We start from the raw sequence: 7104 nt of genomic DNA, 5'->3' as shown, positions 1-7104 counted from the left end.
GTTTTAGGAAAGGCCTATTATGCTCAACAAATCTGCTAATTGCAAGAGGAGATTGGGCTGCAGCAAAAGTTGGTAATATTCCGGCAGATGTAACTTTCATCGGTCTAAGTAAAGTCTTTGACAACGTCTCTCACCTGGGTCCTAAGTCAAAGCTGGAGTATTGTGGTCCATTGTGGTCCAGACTGTATACTTGACTTTCCCAATGATAGGAGACAGTGGGTATCGGTAAATGAGGGTGTGTCGGTGTAAGAGTCTGTAAAATGTGGGGTTCCTCAGGGTACAGTCCTCGATCGCCTTATCTCATTGGGTAATGGTTTACTGGAATTCTCTACCAGAACACGTCGTATCACCACTTTCTGTTGATACATCCAGAACGAGATAATATCTACTCAGTACTACAAACTGCAGGGATTACTATGGGTTGATTGAACTCTCATTCTTTCTTCTTAAGACTGAGTTTTGAATGTCTGATAATTCAACTTACTAAATAATAAGCTTGACTGTTACACTGGTAGCACCTTTTGTTATAATTCAGCTGATCACGAGAGTTTTTAGACCCTATTCAGAAAGGAAAACCTTTGATTTCATTTTTAAGACCTAACTGTACACTCCTCAGAACAATAACGTTTGATTTCAAAAGATCGAATGTACCGAATTGAAAGAAAGATCTCGAGAACGTGGATTACGACATCTGCGTTTAGTTCGACGTGAACAACCACCGGTTTTCGTAATGCGCATGATCTTACATGTTATAGATCATTATGTACTAAAAACAGTCCCTAAAGGTTGTAAGCAACCTAATATCATGCCTTTCAAAAGTTGAAACTAAAAAGGATGTTACTGAAGGAAATCAAAATAAATCAGCTGCGAAAGTCTACACAGGCAGTCTAGTCAAGCTGGAAACCAGTGCGGGAAGGCTATAAGAAAAGTCAAGCACCAATATCAAAGTAAGCAGATCAACAGACTTGTTTACAATCTGAAAGGCGCATTTTGTCATTTTCACTTTTTACTGACTAGCCAAAGCCAGACTTTCTTGATTGTTGCGTACTAGTCTCACTGCCAACATAGATGATGATGTTGCACATCTCCTAGCAAAACAGCATTCTCATACATTCCAACCCACGTCGGTGATGGTTTTAACTGCCGCTCACCTAGAGTCTTGAAGGCGTATCTAAGAACCAAACTTGAGTATCAGGGACTGAAATATTTTAACAAGAAACCATATGCTTTCTAGAACATGGTTAACCCTCTTGTGACGGGGGCAGCGCCCTCACTTCGGTAAAACTACCTGATTTTTACTTAGCCAGGGTGCAGTTCAAGACAACTGGAAGCTGATACACATAATGGTAATCTTCAAAGCAGGCCGATTGAATGATATTTCAAGCTACATAACGGTAGTTCTCTCTATAAAATCCTTAAGTGTTATGAAATCCATGGTTGACCATGGCTAAATTAACGATTATAATATCCGGAAATTCCTTTCACCCTAGTACCACGATTTTGGGGAGAGCCAGTCCTGAATCACTAATCTGATAACTGTTATGGGCAGATAGGTCCTCACCCTGTATTGTAAGAGGGAGGTGGATATTAAACACGTCGATTCCAGCAGGGTTTTTAATAGAGTCGATCATATATGCATCATCAGTAATTTCGGACTATTAGAGAGAATGGCTTGTAATATCTCATTAATCGATTTTTAACACGTTTTCCCTGGCCACTGATGTTATGATGAGGTCCCCAAAAGTTAAATACCAAAACTCTCCTTTTGATTTACATCAATGACTTTCCTCAGCAACCATAGTGCAAGATGTTATTTTTTGCTGATGTTAAACTGTGGAAAAAGCTTTTGAACCAGAATGACAAGCTAACACTTCATGAATATCCGACTGGACTTTAAAGTTGGTTGGATAAAAGTGGACTTAGTTTCAACATTCCAGAGCGTAAAGCAGTCCATCTGAGATACGTGCTGAGCTGCACACAATTAAGGCAGTTCATATTTTAGTAGGTGTCAGAAGTTGAATAAGATCTAGGTATCATGTAGCTCTGTAATCTTAAGTCTGACGTTATCAACGACAAAAATGGCTTCAAAAACTCTTTCATTAGTAAGTTCGTGAGGCGTTTATGGTCACTCTGAAAGCATGACTTTTCACTTAATTTTTGAGAGTTTTATTCTTTACTTTTAGAGTACTCGGCCAGTATTTCTTCCTCCGCCTCGAAAAGATAAGAATGCTGTGAAGTATGTCCAAAGGAGAAAAACAAAATCAGTTTAGGATCTCAAATCGAGGCCTTAGTAAGAATATATCAAACCACTAGATTTTCACCTGTTGTAGTATTGGCAAAAAGAGGCGAACTTTTAATTACCTGTAGCATGTAAAAGATTCCTGGCGATCCTCTAAAGTGCTTCTTAAGCTCATTCGCAACAGGAACTTTAAGAACGACACCTAAAAACAAAGGATGCAACATTAGCTGAGGTGTAGGGATACCTTCTACTCCTTACGGGTATGTAGAATTATGGTCTAGTTCGTCATTAGTACTACTATAATGATAGACCTAATCCTAAAAGCATAGTTTTGTCATAATGTGACTACCTAATCTACAATATCTTACGTGGAAGTCACATAATTGTCTACACTGACTCACCGTATCGTAGCGATTAACAATATGATATTTAGTACTTCTGAAATACACATTTGGGTTGAAGATAGGGTAATATATTTGATGTGAATAAATACGAGTTATACATAATGGCTACGTCTACGAAGCTGGTCCATGCCTTCCTGCATTTACCATTACTGGCCTTCTCTCTGTGTTAAATATTTAGCATTTATTTTCTCAGTTATCTCTTGTTCAGGAATGTGTGGTTAGAACCAGTACCATTACAGGTAGTTAAGTCTTGGAATTCGCCTTCAACTAGAGTGGTCTAAGCTCCTCTCAGGAGTCCCTCAAGAAGAGACGAGGCGTGTTATTCAAGAATCAGTACAGTATTCAATACAAGTTTACTTATGCTTGTTCTCTGCTTACTACTCATACCTAGGTTCATATCTTGAGGCATCAGTGATCTACTACTACTACTACTACTACTACTACTACTACTACTACTACTAGAGACAGAAGCTCTTTAACAGAAGACCACTGCACCATAAGGTCATTTGAACCATTTTTGTATCTACATCTTCCTAGCTGTTCTTCAGTCTGTTTTATTTGGTCAAATTGTTAAACCTAAAAGTACCACAAACCGGCATGGGATTCCGTAGTAATACACAAACCTCATAAAGAGGTTTCTAAAATTGTAGCTGGTTGATTATAATCTAATTATATCCGATCTGTTATGACTAAAGACAGAACAGATAACCAAGTTTTCGACAACGCTTTTGTCTATGACATCATATTTGGAAGATACCAACCTAGTCAGATAAGAAGTCAGGAATGATATAGTTAGAAGATATACCTGGAAAGTTGTCGATATGTCTATTAGCGTTTGATCTGAGCTGGTTAATGGTCACAAAGGATATGTAACGTCTCGTAATCACTTGTGATTGAGGGCCTTCAGCTAGGGTGTGTCCAGTAAAACTAACGAGGTTAGCGTCAATATGGAAGGCCTACAGAATTTTCTGGTTGATATGAAATCCATGCTAGAGTCCCAAAATGACGTGTAAAATGCTATGTTTTCCCGTTGACATTATGTTTAAGTGTTCTCAAACAAAGGCTGTGCTATGTGGCTTAGAAAATTTACATAAACCTGTATTCAAAGAAGGTAGCAAGTAAGAAATTTTTAACAAGTGACAATTAGCGTGCAGAGACTACTTGAGTCACTCATATTGAAATATAAGGAAAAAACCTTGTGCTTATTTAGACTTATTGTAGTTTGAAAAGGGAGAAAAATTGCGTCAAAATACAAAATGCCTCAACGGAACAGCATTTACTATATAGTTGGAGGTTTCCGTAGTACAAAACAGAGTATTACATGACAAAAAGAATGGTTAATAAATGAGTATCAAGTATATGAGAATTGGTGAGAGTATTCCCCGTAAAATAGGAGTGAACATCTTCCACAAGGACCCTAATAACCTTTTCTAGTAAACAGCCAAATAATAGTAATGATCAACCGGTCATATAACAAAAGTCTAGTCAAAGAAGACCAGAAACTGTAACAGATAACTAGACGAGTCTTAGTGAAAAGTTACAATGCAAGGCAGGGCAAAAGAATAAAGAAATAAATATATTGTCCAGTTAAACAATTCGGAAGGATTTTCGGAGTATCTATCATGTTACATCGAGTGTCCTATAAAATGGTCCTTAGAATATTTATGGAGTAAGATTACAAGGAGATAAAGTTTGCTCTATCGTATCTGATATGTTTTCAGTTAAATGTGGAGTACCACAAGACTAGTCCTTGAACCACTCTGCCCCTTATTGATTGTTACTATTTCCTTAGTACCATAGACTCTCAGACACTGGTATACTAAGGTGATCTTGAGATATAAGCGTGAGTAATACTAGATAATTGATACCCTTCCCCTTCCAGAAGACCTGAATGGAGCATTCTACTGGAACAAAAGAAACCTCCCCTCTCAATACTACCAAATCATTCTAGGGGATGCCCCGTGGAACTCTTATCATTGAGATTCTAAAGCTAACAACCACACTGAGTCTTCAGACTTCTTTGGAAAACACTAGGTTTGAACTTCGCAACCTCATCTGGAAAAAAACTCCTGCATTATGTCCATTTACCCTGAGGGATATCATCTTCTTGGAGAGTGTTTAAGGGAAGTAAGCTGGAATGCTGTTCAAAATAAAAAGCAAGTCTTAGATGTAGAGATGCCATGCAGATGTCAAGAGCTTGACAACGCCGTTGTCCGCAACACGTCTACAGTCGAAGATCCCAATGGAACTCAGACCAGAAGCCATAAATGAAGGGGTTCGAAGATACGTTTGTAAGATAGTCGATGTGTCGAGAAGCATGTAATCTGAGCTGAATAGTTTTTGCGAGGGACAAGTAGTATGCTATAATCAGTGATGATCTGACATGACTGCTTAGTCGAACACCATCAGGTTGGGTTTGTCAGGGTCAGTGCTGAGTACTTACAGATTTATCTAGTTCGCAGGTTGGTTTGTCAATAGAGATTTGATTTTTACGAATCCTTTCTATTGCTCGAAAATAAAACAAAAACTTTCCAAATCTTTATTGACGTCGCATTCTGGGGTCCTGATTAAGACAAACTAGGCTTTCGAGATTCTAGTAGCTTTATCTGACTCTTCGGACTTCCCAGTCATAATTGTCATCGACCTTCATAAACGTCTTAATGTTGATGATCCATATTTTGTCAGGGAATGTTGGATCAAATGTATTTAAAGTTACAAACTAATTCTAGAGCGTAACAACGGCAAGAACGGAAGGAATTACAAATCACCCAGAGGAGATGAAATAAATATTCTTCAAAAGAGTCATCCCCACCTTTTGTAGTTAAGAGTTGCCCTAATTTGAAATGTTCTCTCTGTCCAGGTGACCACAGTTCCTTGATGGATAGCTTCTAGAGGAAACTTGAAAGCACGTACTCACCATACGAATTACCATCTTCCACCTTGACTAGCTGCACCTGAGGAGGTCTCAGACCATCCACCATCAGCATTATTGGACACAGACTATGATTTATGGACAACCTTGAAGCGGTGCCAACGTGACATTGAGCAAATTCATTTACTCACAGGGTCAAAAGAGCGTTTTGGATTAGTGTGTGAAATTAGGATTAACAGCTAGAGGTTAGGTTAGAGTTTTCATTACGAACTGATCAGCTACAATGGCAAAATCTCGCTTAACCATATTGATGAGTGAAATTCTCGCCATAATCCAAGACTTGCTATGATTCGTCCATAAATTATAGTTTCGCTTAAAATGCCACTAGTTAATCTTTATCCCCATTCTTTTCATCTCCATCCTTTTTTTATTCTTAAACTTCAGTCTGCTCATACAATTTGCATTGGTAATTAATTCATTCAAACACGAAGACATTGGACATTTAAAAACTAGTGTTCACTGACCAGGTTTACATAAAATAATGGTACTACTCTAGAAAGATAATCTAAACTTCTAGTTTCAAGTGGTAATATCCATATTTACTTAGATACGAGCAGATTTATTTTGTATTTTGCTAGACTGGGACAATCATTCTGCTTTATTCTGTCAGTCGTTATGAAATAGTTGTGGTAGGAATGGAAAAAACTTCCACTTAACAGGCTTCTGTATTTAGTAGCGTTGGATTACACATGCCTCTAAGTAGGGATCTGGGTATTTAGGTATTTAACGAGTGAAAGAGAAACATTAGCAAATTATAGGGAAATACAGTCCTGAGTCATAAAGAATATGTCAAGTTCCCCCTCGAAGAACTCTTATGAAGTCACCTGAACCAACACAGCCGGCAGTAAATTTCAGGGTTAGATTACTTGTCAATTGGATGCGTACGATCTCTCGTTTTACAACATATTGGATTCCGGAAGTCTACCGCATGTAAATTTCGGGTTTGTCGATGAGTGTTGCTCCCTTATTGTGAATCATATATATATAGTGTAGAGCCATGATGAAAAACTGATTGAAAAGAAATTTCTTCGCTCGCTTCGTTCCTTTTTACTTTTCGTATTTGTCTAAAAATTACATTAGCGACAATGCTGATGCTTGTAAAAATGCTTAAGGCTTTGAGCTACGTTTTATATGTGCGGCTTACGAATATTAACAGGCTGTATAGGGGGTTGAGTGGTGAAGACCAGATAATTTAAGAGTCTGAAGTGCACTAGTTCCCTCTCCTATGACAGATAAAGCTTTGTTTAGTCATTATATTAATATTTAAATTTCGATTTTCAGACAAGTCATTGCTACTAAGCGCTAATAAGACAGATTACGAACTTCAAAGCAGGTAATAAGGCGTATTTATTCAACAAATCAATTAGAGTACGTTTGAAACAATATCAAAGAGTAATTTTACATTATCTGTTGGCTCTAAATATCATTGAAGTTCATAATACTTGAATAAAAATAACGCCGAAATTCGAAGCTCTATACTTCCGACTTATTACATTTGATAACAAAGCATAATTTTTATAATTGTCCCA

The sequence above is a fragment of the Schistosoma mansoni genome, assembly GCF_000237925.1.
Source record: "Schistosoma mansoni, WGS project CABG00000000 data, supercontig 0206, strain Puerto Rico, whole genome shotgun sequence".
NCBI lineage: Eukaryota > Metazoa > Platyhelminthes > Trematoda > Strigeidida > Schistosomatidae > Schistosoma > Schistosoma mansoni.
The sequence above is the reverse complement of the archived record's forward strand: the minus strand, read 5'-3'. Positions refer to the sequence as shown.